Below are 11,125 nucleotides of genomic sequence, written 5' to 3' on the forward strand. Positions count from 1 at the left end.
CGAACGATTTTCTCAAAAAATTTTGATTACAGCTGTAATCATGATTACAATTTTGATTACAGCTGTAATCATGATGACAATTTTGATTACAGTAATTAATTACCTGTAATCACGGTTACAAGTAATCAATTACTTGTAATCGTGATTACAACTTTCAAAAATTTTTGATTACAGCTGTAATCATGATTACAACTTTGATTACAGTAATCACTTACTTGTAATCATGATTCCAAGTAATTGCGATTACAAGTAATCACAACAAAAACGATTACAAGTAATTATGATTACAAGTAATCAAAATATATGATTACATGTAATCATGATTACATGTAATTTGATTACATGTAATTGTGATTACTTGTAATCAAACTATACGATTACAAGTTATTACGATTGTATACTATAGTCAAATTTTTTATGTAAGTATTCATGTGTTTACATATTTTTATGTACATAGAATGTACGCACGCATGAACGTACAATTTGCGATTCCTATACATACAATGTATGCACAAACGTTGTTTGTACGTACAATATTCATAATTATATTGTAATATACTTAATGCAATGCGCATATGCCTAGTACATATAATTATGCATTTATGATACATGTACGCAGGCATGTTAGTTTGTACAAAAAGGCAATGTTTTGTATTTTTGTATACATAGACAATGTATGTATGAACGTATATGAAAATAATGTTTATGCGTTTGCATGCTTGTATGTACTTAAGTACATATATTGTATAAATTTACGATAATAGCACGTATATACAATGTACGTATGTATATAAANTTATTTTTTTTTCGATTATGCAAATATTTAACGTTATGCGTAATTCTCGTATTCGTACTTGTATTTCATCATATAATTAATTTTTCCCCCCTGATGGCAGGCACTGAATTTGAATCTTTGCCTATACTATTAATGAATTGTTGCTCATTTCGCGTTACCCAGTGGGCACCTGTGAGCCAAAGTCACGGAGGAGAGCAACATTACCCACACCACGCTGCCACAAACCCGTTTATATTATGGGCCACATTCACACATCACACACAACAGAGGACAACACAAAGAGAGAGAAACATCCATGCCCAGAGCGGGATTCGAACCCGCAGCCATTGGCTTCGCAGTCAGGCGCGCTAACCGCTCGGCCTCCTGGCTAGCTAAGTATAATATATTATAGTAAGTATTTATAGATAAATGAACTAAGTATACAAGAATGCTTTAATAACGTTGGTTACCACTTCAGTTTTAAACTAAAATAGTCTGATAACTACAGATAAAAACATATAAAAATTGGTTATCAGCCGTTTTCCTATTAATTTCACGTTTTGTAATAATCAGAAAATATCTTTTATGAAAAAAATTGCTACCACTTTATTGAAATTTTTGCGGAAAGTAAATCAGTTGGCATCTGGTGCCCAACTAGCATAACAATAGCATACCTGCCAACTTTTACCCTTCTGAGAATGGACTTTTCAAGTGGTAGTAAAACAATCACCGAAAAGCAATCTTACACAAAAATATATTTGTATTTAGATTCGGTTAAAATCTGTTTTCATAAAGATTATTATGCTTTTATATATTCGTTGTAATTATTTATATGTAGTGGTGGTCAAACTCATATGTAATTATTATTATAATTCAAAAAGTCTAATGGCATGACATGAGTTTCGGTACCACTTTAAATATGAAATTAAAATTTTCCGGGAAAACCGGTAGAGTTGGCAGCTATTCAATAGTATGGAATGATATTACGACCAGTTTTTTGTTGATAGGCATTAATGGGTTAAGAAATAAGTGAATGAGTTTTAATATTTAGATACATTTTATTCAAATTTTATTAAATAAGGATAAGAATTAGTAGTAGTTTTGTTTCTTCAAACTTTCTGAACCACTTTTTAAATTTTTCCTCATCAACGCTACCCTGAAAAAGTAGTACCGAAAGATAGACGAAACAAATAGTTTTTTACTAAATGCTATCTACAAAAATTTATTCGTAAATAAAAGAAAATTTATCTAGGTGTTAACTCATACTAATTATCTATGTGCTAATTATCTTAGCTAATGCTAAGATACTGCTAATTATCTTAGTAATTATCTCTACTCATGTGCTAATTATCTTAGTAGCTAGGGGCTCTAATTCGTCTGTATGATCTAGACGTTAACTAACTAACTAATCAAGTTTTTCAGAGTACCTATCCAGGAATGGATATCTGCTCTTTCATCTAAATTGAAGAATATGTGGAGGAAGGGAAGGGAGATGCTGCGTTGACATAAGGTTAAATCAAGGTTAAATCTCAGAATGAACAATAATCAGACTTGATTGTTGATAATCAAACAATCAAGTCTGAGTTATACATAAAAATAAATCGCAAGTTGATACATAATACAGGGAACAAATTGAAGATAAAGAAAAAATATTTACACTATTTACAAAAGGGGAAGACTCCCTATGCACTCCCTCACCTATTTTTTTTATATAATTTCTAGAATTCAATAAATATTCTGGTTAATAATTATCAAGATATAAAAATTTTATATATTAGAGTGGTATTCTTTAATGAGCCCGGCAATGGAGTGCAAAAGATTAAAGAGAAACTAAAACTTACTAAATCGGATACCTGTAAGTGACGTAATTGTGTGTAAATTGTGGCATTTGTTGATTCAAAAACCAATCAAGTTTGATACACACGCGTGACGTCGCTTACAAGTATCCAATTAAATATGATTTATTTCACATAATAAGGCATAATCACTTCACTTCTTCTCCAGTTTCAAGCCCGCAATTGTGGAATCAGTTTGAATAAAATTTGGTTTGAAGGTAGGTTAAAAGAATGCGAAAAAACGACCATCTAGCAATTATAATTTAAAAAAACAATAAAAAAATTTCTATCGTGATAATTGTATCTTCTTAATACAGTGTAAATAAGACAATTTTATTCGTGTGATATGTTTACAAAGTTCTTCAAATGCTCTACAGCCCATTACAGGTCAAGGCCGCATCATTAAGCTTTCTCCAACGGACCTTATCTGACGCCGCGGCTCCCTAACTTTTGACCTTTAGGCCAGACCTGAAGATCTACCTCAACACAACTTGTGCTAATTCTTCCTCTTCTTTTGGTACCCTTTCTGAGATGCCAACTGCTTCGGACTAGTCAAAATAATTTTTAAAAAAACGGTAAATAACTACTAAGTAAATTTTGTAAATATTTGACTATTTTTGCTCGCTTTTTAAAAGGTATAGCATGACAAATATTTTATAAAGTGGTGAATTATATAAACCTACGAATTATTTTGAATGAAGCAGAATGTCATTTGATGTCAGATTTTGAAGGTTTCAGTTGCTTAGTTCAAGTATTGAAAAATAAAATGCTAGAATATTTCATAAATGTATATTACATATTTTAATTTTTTTTCTTATAGTATATAATTACATTACTTCCTAAGTGCAGAGATGCCAACTGCTCCTGACATGCCAAAATAATTAAAAGAAACGGTAAATGATTACTAAGTAAATTTTGCTGTTATAAAGTGGTGAATCATATAACTCTGTGAATTATTTAGAAATAGTGGTTGATAAAAATCTACTAAATTGAATTTATTAAACCAAGAATCACAATTGATAAACAACCACCTTAAAATATATATGTGCTGTCCGGAGCAAGTTCACATCTCTGCCCTTTGTACACTTGAAAAAGTGACCTTTGTTTAACAGGGTCTGAGTTGTCGCATCTAAGTATGTGTCCAAACAATCTGGTACGGTAGGATTTGATGACCCTGGCAATATTAGGTTGTTTATATATTTTATATAGTGCTTCATGATTAAACAAAACTATCTGTTATTATTCTTATTGGGTTAAATATTTTTCGACGAATTGTTCTTAAAGATTTAAAGTCTCACTCTTCATCTTTTTTTTTTTTTTAAATTAGCGCATTCATTCACCATACAGCATAATAGGTTTAAAAAGAGTTGCATAAATATTTGTTTTGGTATTAAAGTTTAGATTAGATTACAAATAATTTTTTAAGCCATCTATTTAGCCCTGAATAATCTAGTACCAATTTAAAGCTTGATATTATTATCCTTAGAAATGATAGTGCAGAGGTACTTGGATTGATCAACGCTTTCGGAAGCGTAATATTTTATTTATAGTAGGTGGGAGTTATGTGGTCTACTAGTTACAGCAATAAATTTTGATTTTTCTTCTTTTATGGTAAGTCCAATGTCTTTAGGTTGCAGACTCTAAGGAAATAAAAGTCTCCACAAAAGTCTCCTTTATTTAATAAAACAAGAACAAATAATAGGATAGCTGCCAACTTGTACAGCTGTCGGAAACACTTTTCTTGTATAGCAATATTTAAATTTTAGAGCATGTATCTAAAGCTTATATGTTTTTAAAGTTAATAACAATAGGGAATAATTTTTGTTTTCTATTGCAAGATATTTTTCAGCTTTCAGAGCAGAACTAATTTCAGGTTTCGATACGTTTTTTTCGTCGTTCAATACGTCGTTGTCATGTTTTTTTTTTTTTTTTTTTTTTTTTTTTTTTTTTTTTTTTTTTTTTNTTTTTTTTTTTGTCTTAAGTGTTATTTTTAAAGGAGCAGGTAATTGTGTGTGTATGCATATAAACTTATACGTTCTCTGTAAACTTGTACATTCAGTCAAAAAACAAACTAAACAAGAAATATAATTTTGAAAAAAAAATCTGTAAGATCAAGTACTTGTATAAATGCAACAAAAAAAGCATTTCCCAGGTGTAATCAAATATGGACATAGCTTCAAGATATCTTTTTCATGCCACTCTCATGAATTTTGATTTTTTAAAAAGAATTAATGAATCTAAATAAATTCGTGATACATTTTTTTGAATGTTAGTCTTTTTTTTTCAAGACCCTTTAACCCCTTGGGGACGGGTGATTCATAAAAGCATTCGTACACAATCAAAATCAGGATGTAAATAAATAAAAAACGGTAGATTAAATGTAGGCATTGCTAATTTAACAGATTTACTTTGCTTTTACTTTAATTATTGTTTGTTTAATCATATATATAATCAATGTTAGTTCAAAGTATAACTAGATAATTTTATTTTGAACTAAAGTAATGGTGAATTAAATAAATCAAACAATTATAACCTCGCCCACAAATAAACTGCTGAAGAACTACTTTGGTTACCAGTTTTATCTTTTTACCCTGATTGATACGGTTTTATGGTGGCACGTATTTGTGACAGTCGACGCGAAAGGGTTAAAGGTCTGTAATTGTCTATACAGGATTGATGCAGTTCTTATAAATTTATAATAGGGGTAGTAAATATGCAGTAACACTGGTAAGAGTTTCGTATTTTAAATACCACTTTATATCGTTTAGATGTAGTGGTAGTCAAAAAATAGATTAACCCTTTCCACTCGAGAGGTGATTACCAGTCACCACTGTCACCTGTAAATTACCCACCACTCTAATTGTGAAATTTTTTTCATCTTAATGTTTAATTACCACTTCTTTCAGTGATCTCCGGGTATTGTAGGGTAAGTTTGTGAAAAAACTTTCAAAATGTTAGTGGTTGCGTCCATTTTTTTTAGCTGTTGAAAGGACTTCGAGTACAAAGCGTTAAAATCTCGACATTTATTTAAAAATCTTAAGATCTGATTTTTAGAATTCTCTTTCGGTGGGTAAAGTTTTCGTGTAAAATACGTTTCACTGGAGAAACAAGAATTTTTCCGATTAAGGAGATGCTTCAGTTGTAGCGCAGCTACCATTAAAATTATTGAAGTATATAAAATAAATCACTAGTATATAAAACATGTTAACACTTAATTTGAAGGTACTTTTAGATAGATGACGGTTGACATTGCCAGTAGCTTATCCATACTATAGTTACTTTTGGGCGACGAACACGCCTTTTTTGATAGAAGGAACACAGTTAACAGAAGACTTACTATTTGTGACTGCGATAACGTCTTCCTCATGCTGTTGCTACTCAGTCTCGATCACTCAGAACGGGGGCCTGTGCCTAACTCGACTGCTAATGCTAATAGCAACATAGGGGATAACAAGCACACAACCGTGAACATAATAGCTCTCACGACTAGCTAGCTCTCTACAATCATTCAATTTAAATTCACAAGTATATAAGTCATGTTAATTCTATTCTATGGATGGTTGAACGTATAAAGCTATGTACAGATGGCGTTAGGGGTAAAAATTCGTCGTAAGACTTCCGGGTTACTACTTCCGATTAATTTTAACGCCAGCAAGAAAAAACGTACAATCCAATATTATTATGCTTAGTGTCTACAATATAACGTGTTCTTTCAATCTAATTTTCAATGAAACAAACAACTATGAACTCAAAAGACTCCGCAAGCTTGGAATGATTTTACCCAAAAAATAACCTACGGTGCTATTTTACACAAATATAGCCAGATAAGGGANATAAAAAGTTTCAGAGCTTTTTATTCACTTTACTTTTTTGGGATTTTATGAACTGAAAAATGACAGTTTTCGTGAGAATGACCCATATATTTTTGTGTGGATCTTAAATTTTTTCGCGTCGCTTTCAAGTCAGCTATCGGTTTACATCTACAAGCTATAGTTTTTTATGTAATTCAATAATATATTTTTTAACTAGGATTTTGTTTTCAAATTCACTCTAGTGAATAATAAGTGTCTCCACTTTTCTAGTAGGAAGTGGTAGTAAAAGGAGATGGAAACATTTCAATTCCAGATGCGTACGTTAGAGTCATATGTTTTTTTGTCTTAAGTGTTATTCTCAAAGGAACAAATAAGTATGCTTGGACAAACTTTGTAAACTACATTCAGACAAAAAATGAACTAAGATAAAAATATCAATTTGAAGGAAAATTGTAGCTTTTAGAACAAAACTAATTTCAGGTTTCGATACGTTGTCATTTTTTTTGTTTTAAGTGTTATTTTCAAAGGAGCAGGCAAGTGTATGTGTATGCAAGTAAACTTATACGTTCCTTATAAACTTGTAAATTCAGACAAAAAAACAAACTAAACTAAAAATATCATTTTGAAAAAAAATCTGAAACTAAAAATCTGCAATATCATTTTAAAAAAAGATTTGTAATATTAATTTGAAAAAAATTTGTAGCTTTCAGAACAGAACTAATTTCAGGTTTCGATACGTTAATGTCATGTTTTTTTTTTTTTTGTCTTAAGTGTTATTTTTAAAGGAATAAATAAGTATGCCTATACATTCTTTGTAAACTACATTCAGACAAAAACTGAACTAAGCTAAAAATATCGATTTGGAGAAAAATTGCAGCTTTCAGAACAAAACTAATTTCAGGTTTCGATACGTTAATGTCATTTTTTTTGTTTTATGTGTAACATTCAAAGGAGCAGGCAAGTGTATGTGTATGCCTGTAAACTTATACGTTCTTTATAAACTTGTACATTCAGACAAAAAGCAAACTAAACTAAAAATATCATTTTGAAAAAAAATCTGTAACTTTGCAAACAAAACTAAATTCAAATTTGTAATCTATACCACCGAATAGTACTTGTATAAATGGAACAAAAAATCATTTCCCATGTGTAATCAAATATGGACACAGCTTCAAGATATCCTTTTTCATGCTACTCTCAGGAGTTTCGATTTTTTAAAAAGAATTAATGAATCTAAATAAATTCGTGATACATTTTTTTGAATGTTAGTCTTTTTTTAAGACCCCTTAACACTAGGTTTACGGACGCTTCTTATATACCTATCTCTATGAACACGCGTCAATTTGACGCGTGTATATGACATATAACTGCACTTACAGAGATGCCAACTTGCTCCGGATGGCAAATATGTATTTTAAAGTGGTAGTTTATCAATTGTGATTCTTGGTTTAATAAATTCAATTTAGTAGATTTTTATCCGCCACTATTTCTAAATAATTCCTAGGCTTATATAATTCACCACTGTACAAATGCAAAAGTTATATTTAGTAGTTATTTACCGTTTCATTTAATAATTTTGGCGCGTCAGGAACAGTTGGCATTTCTGCGCTTAGGAAGCAATGTAATTATATACTTTAAGGAAAAAAATGAAAATGTGAGATATATTTATGAAATATTCTAGTATTTTACTTTTCAATACTCCAACTAAGCAACTGAAACCTTCAAAATCTGACATCAATTGAGATTCTGCGTTTGTTCTTTCTATTATCGCTTGTTTCATTTGAGATAACGATAGCGCATAACCGATCGAAGTATTCTCGGTATATTCCTATTTATTATTGATGTGATGTTTGCATGTTTACTCAAAATTTTGTCTAAATGACGATTGCTTCAAATTGACGCATATCCGTAGAGATAGGTATACCACAAAGATAATTTCAATATTTAAACGCTTTTGAAGAAAATAGACTTCAATTATATTTACCTCGATCAATGGATAAAAGTCATTACAAGAGATAAAATAAAAATGCGAACGGATTTTGTAATTTTCCTTATAAAATTCGAAATGCGTCAAAATGACGCGTTCCATAAACCTAGTGTTAAAGGTCTACAATTGTTTTTATAGGTTCTTATAAATTTATAATAGGGGTAGTAAATATGCAGTAACGCAGGTAGGAGTTTTGTATTTTAAATATCACTTTATCGTTTAGATGTAGAGGTTGTCAAAAAAATAGATTAACCCTTTTCACTCGAGAGGTGACTACCAGTCACCACTGTCGTCTGTAAATTACCCATCACTCTAATTGCGAAATTTTTTACATCTTAATGTTTAGTTACCACTTCTTTCAGTTATCTCGGGGTATTGTAAGGTAAGTTTGTAAAAAATATTTCAAAATGCTAGTGATTGCGTCCATTTTTTTAACTGTTGAAAGATCTTCGAGTACAAAGGGTTAAAATCTCGACATTTATTTGAAAATCTTAAGATATGTTTTCTAGAATTCTTTTTCGGTGGGTAAAGTTTTCGTGTAAAATCCGTTTCACTGGAGAAACAAGAATTTTTCTTATTAAGGAGATGCTTCACTTATAGCCTAGCTACCACTACAATTATTTGAAATATATAAAATAATTCACTAGTATATAAAACATGTTAACACTTCATTTGAAGGTGCTTTTAAATAGATGACGGTTGACATTGCCAGTAGCTTATCCATACTATAGTTACTTTTGGACGACGAACACGCCTTTTCTGATAAAAGGAACACAGTTAACTTACGTACTATTTGTGACTGCGATATCCTCTTGTTGTTGCTACTCAGTCTCGATCACTCAGAACGGGGGCCTGTGCCCAACTCGACTGCTAATGCTAATAGCAACATAGGGGATAACAAGCCCACAACGGTGAACATAATAGCTCTCACGACTAACTAGCTTTCTACAATCATTCAATTTAAATTCACAAGTATATAAGTCATGTTAATTCTATTCTATGGATGGTTGAACGTATAAAGCTATGTGCAGATGGCGTTAGGGGTAAAAATTCGTCTTAAGACTTCCGGGTTACTACTTCCGACTAATTTTAACGCCTAAGCAAGAAAAAACGTACAATCCAATATTATTATGCTTAGTGTCTACAATATAACGTGCACTTTCAATCTAACATTCAATGAAACAAATAACTATGAACTCAGAAGACTCCGCAAGCTTGGTATGATTTTACCCAAAAAATAACCTACGGTGCTATTTTACACAAATATAGCCAGATAAGGGATAACACTCAAGGCTAGAATTACACTTTACTTATGCTGGGATATTAAATTTGTTTAAGGTTCATGCTCTGTTGGAATTTATAAATTGCAGCAAACTCTTACTAATGGTAAAATTATGCGTAAAATTAAACACAAATAACAATAATATAACTTCCCAGAATATTAAGCCTGTTCACACATCTCCTCGTAATCATAACATAAGCGGAGGGATACACAGGAAGTTTTCTAAATTTCTTCCGGTTTCAGGAAACTTGTTATCCTTTACATTCAGTCAACCATCCATAAGTAGGTACTTTTAAATCGATAACGGCTGGCATTGTTGGTAGCCTAGCCCCATACATTTCTTGTTAGCGATCTTACTTACGTTAGAAAAATGTTTTGGAAAATTTAGGATTTTCAAAGAAAATTACTCTGCTTTGATTTTGTAACAAAATGAGATCATTTGAAAAGTTACAATTGTAAAATATTATGACATCCTGACCCCGATTTCGCCCCCAAATAATTGCGTTTCGTGTTTAACCCATTTCAGAGCGACAATTTTTGATTGAAAATTTTAGACAGACAGCATATTAAAAACTGTAATCAATTTGTGTCTTAAATTTACTTCTCTTAGAGGAATTAAGTTTTAATTCCTCGCAAGGTTCAATGTGCTTTTTTATTTTATAAACGGCGTTAACAGCCGACCCAATTTTGAGTTTATAACTATCAATGTTCAACTGCGCAGCCTTGTAATTTTGAACACAACCCAGAAAAAGAGGGAACTCCCAGATCAGGCATTGGGACAAACTAGTCTACGTGGAGGAGTTTTTGATGGAACTAACTCGTATTTACGTTACATGGAAAGGAAAACCGACGGCAAGGGGCTTCTAACCCACGATCTGTCTACCACTGAGGATATTTTACGTCAACAGCTTGGTCGGTGCAATCACATTCGTACAGAATTCACATTCGAACCTGAGCCATTTTATTGGGATGCCAATGTTCCATCTCCTGAGCCAAAGCAGCTCTTAGATCAATGTACTTGGTATTTTTTACGCCTTTCTCACTCCTCTATAGTTATAGTTTTTTGGATTTGGTTACAATTGCATCCTGTTAACTTTTCTTTTCAGCTTCTTAATTCTCACCGATTGTGGTGGAAGAAAGTTAATTGCGCTTGCGAAAGCAGCAGATGGCAGGGAGCAAGCTCGGGCACTTGTCCTCCCCCCTACATGTTTCAAAGCCTTTTGGATTTTTTTAATACACAAAAAAGCAATATTTTAGTTGTTAAACATTTTAGACAGTTTCTATATAATTTAACGAAATAACTTCATCATTGTCAGTTTTATAAAAGTATTATCTTTAGGACCATTTATTAATTTTTTTAAAAATTTATTATAATTTGAACTCCCCAATTTCAATAAAGCAAAATGTAAGAATTTTTGTTGTTTTCTTAATCTA

Source organism: Parasteatoda tepidariorum, chromosome 9 (genome assembly GCF_043381705.1).
Source record: "Parasteatoda tepidariorum isolate YZ-2023 chromosome 9, CAS_Ptep_4.0, whole genome shotgun sequence".
NCBI classification, from domain to species: domain Eukaryota; kingdom Metazoa; phylum Arthropoda; class Arachnida; order Araneae; family Theridiidae; genus Parasteatoda; species Parasteatoda tepidariorum.